Here is a 13,326-nt window from a genome sequence, read left to right as displayed (position 1 = left end):
CCCAAAATTCGCTGCAAGTGCTACGTTCCTTACACGCGCTACATCCCTTCTTCTTCTCCTTCTTTTTCGATCGTTCTTTTTTCCTCCTTTTTCACTGGTTTGTTCTTCGTCGTTGACGTTAGTTCCTCCACATACTGTTACGGCACGTTTTCATTGCACCTTCTTCTTCTTCTTGCTGCACGTTCTTCTTCCTCTTCATCTTCTTCTTCTTCTCTTTCTCCTTCTTCATTTACGTGCTTTTCTCTCTATTTTCTTTTTTCGTTATTCTCGATTTCTATTGTTTTTTGACATCAAGCTCTAAAATCGTTTTTGAAGAAGAAGAAGTAGCAGAAGATGAGGAGGAGAAAGAGAAAGAGTTCTGAATTATGCATGATTTTAGGTGTATTTCTTAAATCCTTTGGGTGTATTTTCTGTAATCTTTTGGGTGTATTTCTATAATCGTTTGGGTGAATTCCTGTAACCGTTTGGGTGTATTTCTATAATCCTTTGGGTGTATTTTTGTAATCGTTTGAGTGTATTTCTGTAATCATTTGGGTGTATTTATGAAGTTCCATTATCTTCAAAAGGATTACGAAAATACACCCAAAAGATTTAAGAAATACACCCAAAATTCGTTGCATAATTCAGAATTCTTTCTCTTTCTCCTCATCTTCTAAGAGAAAAGACGTAAATGAAGAAGAAGAAGAAGAAGAAGAAGAAGAGGAAAACGAGGAAGAAGAACGTGCAGAAACGAAAGAAAAGGAGAAGAAGAAGAGTAAGAGGAAGAAGAACGTGTAGCAAGAAGAAGAAGAATTTCAGAAACCATGAAAATCGAAAAAAAAAACGAAGAAGAAGAAGAAGAGGAGGAGGAGGAAGAGGAAGAGGAAGATGAAGAGGAAGAAGAAGAAGACGAAGACGAAAAAGAAGAAGAGAAGAAGAAGAAGAAGACGAAGAGGAACCGTTTGAGTGGGGCGCGTGTAGTTACGCTCCATTCAAAATGAGTTAATGCGCGTGTTAATGAAATTTGGGCTGATAACTTGTAAAACTTGTACGGCCTTTTTACTTGTATGTGTAGCATTTTTACTTGTATGTGTAGCAGACCCCTAGATTAAAATTATATAAAAAAATATAAACTTACATCGTTATTGTATAATTTACCCAGTTTAGACATACTCAAAATTGTGATTCATACAAGATGAAGCTTTTGAAACAGAAGAATTTCGGTCGCAAATCTGTCAAACACGTGTCAGAGAACAGTGTGATCCCTACCAAGTACCAACACCGTGTCAACAAAAAGTTCCACGGATGGGACCCACAAGTAGAATGGACCTTCTTTTCTTTGCACTCCATTGTCGCAGGTCACATGCATTGCAAGCGCGTCATAAAAGCATGTAGGAGGGACCTGTCCGATGTGGCAGCAAGAGGAATTAACCTGTCGTCAACTAACAGTTTAGGGGAGCTTCCGTCGTTAAGGCTGCAGGCGAGGACGGCTTGGGAAAAGACAAACGGCCGTTGGGTCATGAGAAGGAGCGCATTTTTGAAGCGGAAAAAGATGTGGCGGGAAGAGACACTGTTCGCGCCAAAAAATGGGACGGTGGTGGTTACAGGTTACTTGACCCCACTTATTATCCGCATAGATATTGTGGTCTGTGGAGGCTAAAAAGGAATTCATGGGTCCCCCTACTCCCTATTGTTCCAAAATTGAAATTATAAATAGTGGCATTGAATTTATATGCAATTTCTTTTAAAAAAATTTAGTTATTTTCTTTCAAGTGAAAAGAGACCGATTAACTGATATAAATAATTTTGAATGTTAGGTTAAGGGCCTAATTACTAGCTACTACTACAAGTGGTCCAACTCCAACATTTTTATTTAATATTCATTGATCGGCCATTTAAAAGTTACATTGTACTAACGAACCAATCAGTTTAAATAAGTAAGATTTGATACGTCGTTCATATTTTTATTGCCCTTAGCCCCTTATGATTTTCATTTTGATTAGGATATAATTAATAACAATAAAACATAGATCGACTGTACAGAATTAAACATAAAATAGACTCCAAAACTTGACATAAAAAGAATAAAGAGACAACAATGTGGGTGAAGAGAATAGAGTGTGGTTGCTTGCTGGGGCTAAATTAAAAGCCAAAATGAGTGAATTCGAGAATGGTAGCCAGCCACAACGTGGGTAGCGTCTTTTGACAGGGGCGAAAGGGCAGTGTACTAGAGAAGATAGAGAGAGAAGCCTTCAAGAGTTCGCGTAATGAGAAGTGAGAACCAGAAATGAGTGGTGCCACGTCATTGACAACTCAGAGAGCGAGGACCTCATGCGGGCCCACCAATTATTTTTCTCATTTTCTTTTTGAAAAAAAAAAGTTTTTAGTATTTTCGTAAATCCCGCCAATTTTATTGCGTGTCAGAACCTTTTTGACCGTTAGGACTTCGGTGCGGTGGATGGCGCCAAATTCGAAGTTAGCGTGGTTGCGTCGTTAGTTTGAAAACTTGGATCGATGCAACGGCGCCGCTTGTGTTGGAGGCATGTTTTCTTCTTCTCTCGACGTGCATGAATGAATAAGAATAGGTATTGAATCAATCAAACGAACGTGGTTACCATTACGATCATTTATGTGGAATTGTGGATGGAAATTGGAAAGCACGAATCTTGGCCTGAATTTTGGCATCATTTTTTTGGTTTTCAACTTTCTCGCTTCCATGCAGGCCACATTCCCTGATTTGACCGCTTTGAGAAAAATATTCCTTACGCAATTTCTCGTGTCTCGTTCCCAAGTCCCACCCCATCAGCTTCACGCCTTTACAATTTCATTGTATATATCTTTTTCTTTTATGGTTAGGTAGCAAGCTAAGGGAAAGAACATGCACCTATTCTTATCATTGACCTTGGCATAAACTACTCTTTTATCTTATCTTTTCTAAGTCGATTACTATAAATTGAATTTTTTTATCATTTATTATGCCAACTTTCACTGATGTTACACTGTATAAGTTAAATCTTTAATGATTAAAACTATAATAATATTAGGTACACAAAAATCAGTTATTAAATTAGTTATTTTTATAAAATATATATTAAAATAAGGTTTGTAACAAAAGGTCTTAATAAAATAGAAGATCGTGTAATAAAGTTATGTTTAGATAATCAATTATAATAGGTGTACATAAAAAACATCTATTTTATATAAAAAAATTATCTACTAAAATATTTATTCTTAAAAAAAATATAAATATATATTAACAATAAATTAAACAATATATATTTATATTTAAACACATGGTGAATAATTTGGTAGATGATTTAATGTTAGGATGCACGTAATATTTTTTATTAGAAAATACATTAATTTTAAATATTATGCACTTATATTTTCATTCTTATTTTTGTGATTGACATTTTTTTATATAAAAACTCTTATCTTTTTCCATATATATATAAAGAGAGCGACAATGTCATTTTTTAATTTGATTGATAATATCAACTTTTCATAATGTGATTTTTTTTTTGTAATAATCCTCCATTACTTTTGTTATTCGATTTTTTTTAATGATGAAAAAAGACTCATAAAAATTGAAAGTAATTGAGAAATAATAAATAATAAAAAGTGATATTATTAATTAAAAACTTGAAAAATCTTTTCCATAAAATAAGAGATATCGGATTACCGTTTGCCAAAAATTGGGGTAAATTACACAAATAAATTAAATAGGAATCAATTTGATTATGCATTGTGTCATTGTCTCTTTCACTATAAGAAAATCAGTTTTATGCCATGTTTTTAAAGCGTGTCGAAAAGTGCAAAAAATCAGGCCAATATATTTTCGCCATGTTTTTTGAGCTATCAGCACGTTTTTAAAAGGGTCACATCCACAAACGTGTTGGTTGCTCTATCGCCACACTTTTGTGGATCTATCGACATACTTTCTTTTTGTCATGCTTTTCGCTATTGTCACGCTTTAAAAATGTGGTCGTATATGTGATGCTATAGCCACACTTTACAAGCGTGCTTTCTGAGTGATAATACAGCCACGTCTTTTTAAACGTATTTTATGGCCATGCTTTTGAAGTTTGCCAATACTAAAGCAATCGGCACACTACAATAGCCACGCTTTTAAAGCGTGCCGATTGCTGAAGCTATAACTACGCTTTTGAAACGTGCCAAGTTTGTGGGATATGGCCATGTTTTAGTAGGAATAACAAATCTACGTATCTAGTACATAATTTTATATGATCTATCAAATTAAAGAAAAGAATATAAGACAGTAGAATGAGAACCATCCATTCATGTGAAAATTTTAAAAATATAACAACACTTCAACATTATATATGCCTAAAACCAAACCAATGAAATCAAAATTATTATTAGAAATACAATATATAATATGTTTATTGAACCATATATATAATAATAATAATAATAATAATAATAATAATAATAATAATAATAATAATAATAATCCCAGCCATCCCCCACTTTAACACAATATGCATTCTCTATTTTCAAAACACTGGTTCAGCTGCCAAAATCTCTTCAGTGAGTTTGTTGTCCTTGCCAATCTTATGATTGGTGAATGTCTCAAAATTCTTCTGGAACAACCCAGTAAGTTTCAATAGTGTCTTATTATAAGCCTTTTTATTTGACCACTAGAGAATACATAAATCAAAACAAAATGTTAAATTTAAAGACATTGGCAAATGATAGAAAAATAAAAGTATTAATAGAGTTAAAGAAAAATTATTAACAATATTAATAAGATCAAGAGTTTGTATTGAATCAATAACCATAGCATGAGGGGAAAGAAGCTAAGCTTTCTTCAATATGTCTTGAAAACATGAAATAAATTAAGATAAAAAACATACAAGTATCTAGACTTCACTATACACTTCTCGCAAGTTAAGGCTATTACTTGAAATAATTGGTTAATAGGACCCAGACAATAACTTCAATAAAAATCCATGTATAAAACAGAAAATAATATAGTAAGAAGAATGCTAGCAGCAAAACTAATCAGAAGAAATCTAGATTTCTACCTCAATATCAGTATTTGAATATAATATCTGATTTAATTCCAAGACATTCTGCTCTGTTACCAATTTACTCAAGACTTTGTCACATGACACAAAACAAAATAAATGCAACTAAATTAGAGAAAGTCAACTAACTCTAAACCCAAAGCACAATCACAAATCAAATGTTAAACTTCAGTGCCCACATAAGGGAAATCAAATATTATCCCAAACTACAATACTAGGATGCAAGAAAGAAACCTAATAAAAGCTAACCTCTTCACTAGATACATATAAAACTCGAGATGCTTTGCCTTCACTGCAACCCTTTACTATCATTGTTGTCATCTTTCAATCAAATTGTCACAATAAAAGAAAGCATTAGTGGTACTTGACCACTACATAAATAAAAAAGGTGATAATCCGATATTTAGATTCAGTTTATCGACCAAATAAATAATTCATACTTGTAACAATAGAGTACTCTTCCCAATACCAGGATCACCACTAACTAAAGTTAAGGAGCCTTCAAAACCAACAATTATTGATGATGTTAGTCATTGTCATCAAATTCACCCCAAACTGAAGTGGTAAGTAAATATGACACCCCCCATAAAAAAACAGCAAACAAAAAGTCATTGTAACTTCTTAAACAACTAGCTCAAAGCAAATGCCAAATATTAATTCATTATGTTTATGTATCTCAAAAATATCATTGACATCATCAACAGGGTCGTTAATTAAGAAAATACCTTTTACACTTGCTCTTTAAGACAGGAGAAGAAGAAGGATTCTTGTTCCAATTTCTCTTCCTCTAATTGATAAATCAATTATTAATCTGCTTTAATTACAGACCAGTTTCCTGCATCAGCCTTACCTTATCTTCCTCTTGAAGAAATCACATAAATGTTCAGCAATCTTTATGGAATATCCAACATGAAAGTGGGAGAAAAACATATCAATATATTCAAGAGCTTTTCCTTGAATAACAATAAGATCAAGTAGAAAGGGTTATGGTAATAAATAAGATCAAGTAACTACAAGATATCATGAACGTCATTAATTGTGACATACCTTGAATACCATAAGTGTTGCTGTTGTCCAACATCTGTGACGTATATAATCCATTCAGCCTTCTCTTCATTTATCCAATACCTACATGGTTCAAGTAATAGAGAGAACTAAAAGGAAATAGTTTTCCCAATCAATATATTTCCAATTCTACTCAGGGATAAAAATGCAGATAGAAGTAGGTTTTCAAAATGTATATGAAACATCCAAGATTAAAATAAATAAAAGTTGAAATAGTATTTGCAAATATTGAATCAATTATATTAGATTAGATAAATAAATACCTTGATAATACACAACAAAATAAGAAGCAAGCACAATTAAACTTGATAATACACAATGTACAACACAAAACAGATTCACAACAAGCCAATTCTCTCAATTTTTTGGTAAAAATATTCGATCTTAGAATATTCTTAAATTTAATATGTCAATATTTAAACATCTATTTTCACATCTGCAACACAGGAATAGATTCACAGCTAGGGAACAAAAATAATGGCCCTTATCATAAGAACAGAGAAATAGAGGAAAGAAATAGTTACCTTGTAGTGTTCATGGTTAGGGTTGAGCGCCGATTGAGGGATAGGCAGTGACGGTTTAGCACCGATTGAGGGAGAGCATGCCTATACAGGGTGCGCCGACGGAACAGTGCCGATGGAGGGTTGCGAGAGAGTGCAAGGTTGCAAATCCAAGGAGGAGGCTTGCGTTGAGGGTGCGAGGGTTGTGACAGAGAGGGTGAGACAGAGGGCTGCAAGAGAGGGCTCAGAGAGAAGGATGTGTGCAGGGGTTCTCAACAGTGGTGTAGGTTCTCATCAGTGATGAAGATGAAGGGCTCGGAGAGAGGGCTGGGTGCGAGGGTTCTCATAGTAGTGATGAAGATGAAGGGGTGGGAGAGAGCACAGATGGGTATGAGGGTTCTCATCGGCAATGAAGGGTGATGATGAAGGGCTAGGTAGGGTTTGTTCGACGGCTAGGTAGTAGGGTGTGTTTGACGGCTGAGTGATGATGAAGGGTTATCACTTAAAGGGTTTAGCGTTAAAGTGTTTAACTTGGAAAAAAGTAGCGTTTGGAAAAAAATGGGTGGTAAAATTAAATTTTTTGTGGGAACTCTATCGCTATGCTTTTTTAGAGTTTTTAAATGATTAGAGGATATCGGCATGCTTTAAAAAATGTGACCATTGGAAGACAAACTGGCCACGCTTTAAAAGCGTACCTGTTTTCCTCTATGACCACGCTTTTGAAGTATGGCCAAATTACTATTTAGTCGCTATCCTCATTAAAGTGTGCCGGTTTTCCTCTACGGCCACACTTTTGAAGTGTGACAAAAAAAGCGTGGCCAAATCACAAATTAGTGGCCGCCCCTCATAAAAGCGTGGCCATTGACCACTTTTAGCCATGCTTTTAAAGTGTGGAAAGAAAAAAGGGTGTTGACAGGCCCTTGTAGTGTTCGTTGTTTATCCTGTGGAATGGGGAGAGATTAAATAGCTTCACTCCTAACCAAGGACTCAGATAAGGAGACCCAATGTCACCATATATGTTTGTGTTGTGTATGGAGAGATTGTCCTGCTTTATTAATCATCAAGTTGAAAGGAGCTTGTGGAAGTCGGTGGCTGCTTCTAAAGGGGGTCCAAGAAATTTTCATTTGATGTTCGCTGATGATTTACTTCTTTTCTGTAAAGCTGAAAAATGGCAAGTTCAAAATATAATGGTTGCTTTGGATAACTTCTGTAGAGCCTTGGGAATGAAGGCTAATGTGGAGAAATCTAAAGCGCTATGCTCCAAGAATGTCTCAGTGGCAAGAAAAATGATTTTTACTGGGGTGTCATCCATCATTGTCTAGAACTTGAGCAAGTATATAAAGGTTACCCTTAGTCACTCTTGGATGACACAAGCAGCATTCGATGATGTTCTAGACAAGATTCAGGGGAGGCTGGTTAGCTGAAAAGGGATATTTCTTAACAAGGAAAAAATACTATGTTTGATCAATTCAGTAGTGGCTGCAATTCCTTCTTACCGCATGCAAGTATCTTTATTCCCTTTAAGATAGAATCTATGATGCGGAGCTTTTTCTGAAAAGGTCAAGTTGATGGTAGAGGCATGAATCTGGTTAGTTGGAAGGTGTTCACCCCTAAGAAATCTAGTGATTTGGGGATTCGAGATCCGTTTTATGGTAATATTGTTCTTCTTGAGAAGCTAGTTTGGCAATTTTTTTATCATCCAAACAAGTTAAGGGTTCAATTCTTGGCGAAATAATATCGTTCCTCTCCCAGAGACTATTTCAATCAGTCTCGAGACACGGGCTCTTATGTTTGGAAGAGTATATATAAGACTTGGGATCTCTTGAAGGATGGCATTGTTTGGTGCATTGGGATCTAAACCAGAACTTATGGTTTTCTAATTGGAGACAAGAGGGGCAACTTTGTCATGAGATGGATTATATTCACATTTTTTATTCGGATATCCGGATCTTGGATCTTTGGTCATCTGGATAATAGCACCTTCAAAATATCTATTTTCCTCTAAACCATTTTTTGCAAGGCAACATTCTTTCCTATAATTTGGATGTGCAAGCAGGTTCAGTGGTAAGATGGTTTTGGTCTGATGCAACGTCAAAAGTATATAACTCTCGTAGTGGTTACTTGTGCCTCAGTAAGAAAAAGTTTGGTTGGAAGGACCAGGAGAATTGACTTTGGCTTTGGCGTTAGCTTGTTGCAGAAAAACATAAATTCTTGGCTTGGTTTTGTCTTAGGCAGACTCTGTCTACTGCTACTTTTTATTTCAGGAGGGACATCTCATCGATAGACAGTTGTCCACGATATTTTCTAGTCAGGAATTGGTTGTTTATTGTATTTGGGATTGTCTAAAACCTCAACTAGTTTGACAGGCTTTGGAGATTTTTGATCAATCTCTAGAGGTTCTTGCTTCATAGCAAAGAGCGCCCTTTTAAATTCTTTTCGAGTCTATAATGGATTTGGCGTTCCAGGAATTATGAGATCTTTCATCCACACGAGTCCCCCTGAATAAGGTGACAAGTTTGGCTTTATCCTTGGAAATGGTGTTTCAGAATATTTTTGAGTTGCAACGAATTTCAATCCCCTCTACCATTAGTGGCTCATGGATTCTCCCTCAGTGGGCACTTTTAAGATTAATGTGATGTAAGCTATCTTGGTATTGGTAATCGTGTTGGTTTTGCCTGTGTTGGAAGAGATTGGAATGGAAGTTGGTATCGAGACTGTTTGGAAACGATTGAGAGTAGTAATATTTTGCAAGAAGAGTTGTTTGCTATTTAGAGATGATATCTTCTAGCCTAGGACTCAGGGCAAAGAGATATGATTTGTGAAATAGATTGTGTGGATGCCTTGACTCTTGTCAACAATTTCCAAGGTAACTCTGGTTTTGTTGGCCCTTTGGTGCTGAAAATTTGAGACATCATGTCTTGAAAATGGTGTGTTGACCTCCGGTTGATCCTGAGAGATGCAAATAAAGTGGTAGACATCATGGCAAAGACGACAATGAGGAGTCATACTCATTAAGTGGAGCTCCCGTTACTTTGGAAGGAATTTGTGAGTAGCATTCAATGCGACTATCTTGCTTCTTAAGCAGTTTCATGTTCTTTATTTTCTCTTTTTTTGTTGTTACTTTTCAGTCAAAAAAAAAAATTCAATATTATACAAATATCATAAAGTGAATTAACTTACATGTACGTTTTAAAGTAATTATATGTAAATTAAATCAACTAATCGATTTATGCTTTTTCAATATAAATCTAATATAATTAATTTGATTTACATAGATATATAAATAAGACATGCATGTAGGTTGTTTTATTTTAAAATATTAGTGTACTATTAGAGATTATTTAATTTGTTTATTTCATTTAGGCCAAAAATTGTGCTAGGCGTCGGCCGACTAGGAAACAAGCATGATGAAAAGCAAGGAAACATGGAGACAAATTGGAGGAAGAAATGCGGAAGCAAACTTATTTGTCAATGGAGCAAGAAACTAATTTCTCACCATGTTATTGTTTCCCCCATTTTTCAATAGACATGACGTGACGGGGTTCCATTCTTTCCACTTACTCTTGCGAAAACCACGTCACTAATCACTCGACAATATTTGACGTTGTTTGCTTGTTTCCATCAACCAAACCACGTAATAGAATATTGGAACAAAATTGTGTTGAACGGAAAAAAAAATTGAAATTTATCAAAAATGTAAAGATAAAATTAATGTTAATAAAATTTTTAAATTTGTTAAAATTAATGAATAAAAAATATGTAGTTCTGCCACTTATTTATATCTAAGCATTATCTTCACTAAATTTTAAATAAATATCTATTGTATCCCTTTTAAAATATAACTCTACTATACACTATATTTTAAAATAATAGTTGATTTATCAATTAATAAGTTAGAAATTATAAAACCAAAACACCAAAATTTATCTACCCACTTGTTATTCAATACAAAATACTTTGTATTAATAACTTAACATGCTTCAAACAAAGAATAAACATATATTTTAAATAAAATAAATATCAATATAATTCACTTAATTCAAAACACGTTACATAGATATAAAATAAGGGAGATATTCTGATACAGATTTAAAAAGTAAAGAGATACAAAGAGGAAAAAAAAACATATTTATAGGTTTCTCTTTTGTTATTATTTTTTTTTTGTCTTTTTTTTTAATGATACTACAAAAGAATCTATTTATGTATCATATATGAATATATATGTGAAGACCCACCATAAAATAAAACTAAATTTTGCAAAATATTTATTTTTGTTTAAAATGATTTATTTGTTAGTTGTAACATGCATGTTTGTTGCAAACAATAAGCCATTTTCATTGGATTTATAAGTATGCTACATATACATTGAAACTAAGTTATCTAAATAAAATACGTATTAGAATACTATTAAGGATACAACATAATTTAATAAGATTCTGATGAAGAAAGAGTGAAAGAAGAGTAGTTAGAGTCTTGTTTTAGTCTGTTATACAGCCTAAGGTCTATAGTTTCCTTATACATAGTGCACGCCTTATATTAATGGGATGAGATTCTGTTTTGTGTAATTCTACACTAATATATTAATTACTCAATAGTTATTAGTTCTTTGGTTTATTACTTCATTTCTTACCGTTCAAGAAACCTTCTTTACTTCTCTTCAGTACATATGCTTGACTTGTGTTTGGCTTCTTCCACAAGCAACTATGCTTGATCTTTTATATGGTACCAGAGCTTTTGGTTCTCTCAAACAGGGATGCATCTTCTAATAACCTGAATCCTGTAAACGCAAGCAATTCTGATTATGAAAATTATGCTAACAATCAAAATCTTCTCATTAACCCCAAAAATAGGCGCCTAGGGAATGGTTTATAAAATTGATTTGTACATTATAGTCTTATGGAATTTATAGTACTAAGTCTGATACCTCTTTATTCATCAAAATGAACCTCATTATGTTGGGTATATTTTGTGTTATGTTGATGATATCATTATTTGTAAAAAACCTTTTATTTAAGCTTGGGAAGAATGAGGCAAATGCTATGCCCACCCTAATGATATCATCTCTTTAATTATTGTCTTCTAGATCAGAATAATTTGATGATCCTAAACTATTTCGATTTGTGGTTGGAAGTTCACAATATATTATTATAATTCGTCCAGATTTAAGTTTTGGTGTGAGTAAAGTGAGCCAATTCATGCATACTCCTTTATTGGCTCATTGAAAAGCTGTGAAAAGTCTTGAAGTATGTTCAAGGCACAAAAGAGCATGGTTTGATTATGCATAAGTGTTTAGATTTCAGGTTGTATGCTTGTTCAGATGTTGATTGGATAGCAAATAAATTTGGAGGATAGAAAGTCAGTTTTAGGTTATTGTCTTTATTTAGGTACTAACTTAATCTCTTGGTCTTGTAGGAAATAAACTACTTTTAGTAGATTATCATTTGAGGCTCAGTTTACGAATCTTGCATCATGTGAAGTTGAATTAGTATAGATGAAGAATTTGCAAGAGTCCCAACAATATTTTGTGATAACTTAAACATTGTTCTCTTCATAGCTAATCCAGTGTTACATGATAAAACAAAGCACTTCCAACTTAACATTCAAGCCAAGGGTTTACAAGTTGTGTACATCTCTGGTTCTGAACAAATTGTTGACATTCTGACCAAGCCCTTCTCAACAGCTTCTTTTGATCGATTGAAGACCAAACTCATAGTTATTCTAAGACACAACTTGAGTTGGGGGTATTGAGGATACAACTATAACTGAACAAGATTCTGATCAAGAAAGAGCCAAAGAAGAGCAGTTAGAGTCTTGCTTTAGTCTTTTATACAACATAAAATCTACGGTTTCCTTATATATAATGCAGGCCTTATATCAGTGGGATGAGATTCTGTTTTGTGTAATTCTACGCTAGTGTATTCGCACTAACACTTTCTGTTTTTAATTACTTAGTGATTATTAGTTCTTTGGTTCATTACTTCATTTTTTATAGTTTAAGAAACCTTCTTTACTTCTCTTCAGTTTGTCTGCATTGCTTCTTGTTGCTTCACTTGTGTTTGGCTTCTTCCACAAGCAACTATGCTTAATCTTCTATAAATATTAAATACACATTAAAAATATATGAAACAATATATATGTATATCAATATATAAAAATATATAATAGTTAATTATGACATGTCATCTTAACCAATTTTTTATTTTTTTAATTTTAATTAAATTTCTTATATTTTCTAATAGCATTTAATAGGGTATATCTAAAGCGAGTTCAACAATGATGTGTTTATTGAATGAGCCACATTTATATAGGCCATTATATTTTATTAGATGAAAATCAAAAGATAATATAAAAGAAAAGTATTGATGTACTCTAATAAATATAGAATATCTTAGTACATAAATAAATGCTTTAAATAGCAATACTTTAATATATAATACTTTAAACGGCAACATAATCTTTTATTCTTAAATAATTAAATATAAAATATATAAATATAAAATATATAAATATAAAATATAAGAGTATTTTTTCTTTAACAAAATTAATTATTATGAAAAACTTTTTTATAATATTAAAATAATATTTTAAACTGTAACATAAAAATATAAAATCATTAAAATTTTATTTTATATTACTTGATAAATAATTAGTTTATTATATTCAAAATTTTAATAAGTAACTATTTTTATTAAAGATATTATTACATAATATAATTTTTCATAAAAATACTT

At 32.9% G+C, this 13,326-nt stretch overlaps 1 long non-coding RNA gene across 2 annotated transcripts; it reads right to left on the bottom strand.

Annotated features, from left to right (window-relative positions):
- Positions 1 to 4,388: 4,388 nt before the first annotated feature.
- On the bottom strand, positions 4,389 to 7,087 carry LOC107494087 (uncharacterized). Of its 2 annotated transcripts, none has more exons than XR_008002163.1 (3): positions 6,620 to 7,087; positions 6,078 to 6,184; positions 4,389 to 5,921 (listed from the first exon to the last, which is right to left on the bottom strand). It is a non-coding gene; the product is annotated as an uncharacterized LOC107494087 (long non-coding RNA). The 2 variants fall into 2 exon arrangements; XR_001593184.3 differs by having other exon boundaries at positions 6,078 to 6,158.
- Between the last annotated feature and the right edge of the window lie 6,239 nt (positions 7,088 to 13,326).

This window comes from Arachis duranensis, chromosome 1, assembly GCF_000817695.3.
Source record: "Arachis duranensis cultivar V14167 chromosome 1, aradu.V14167.gnm2.J7QH, whole genome shotgun sequence".
In the NCBI taxonomy this organism is placed as follows: domain Eukaryota; kingdom Viridiplantae; phylum Streptophyta; class Magnoliopsida; order Fabales; family Fabaceae; genus Arachis; species Arachis duranensis.
Note: the sequence above shows the minus strand (reverse complement) of the source record. Positions and strands in the feature narration are given on the sequence as shown.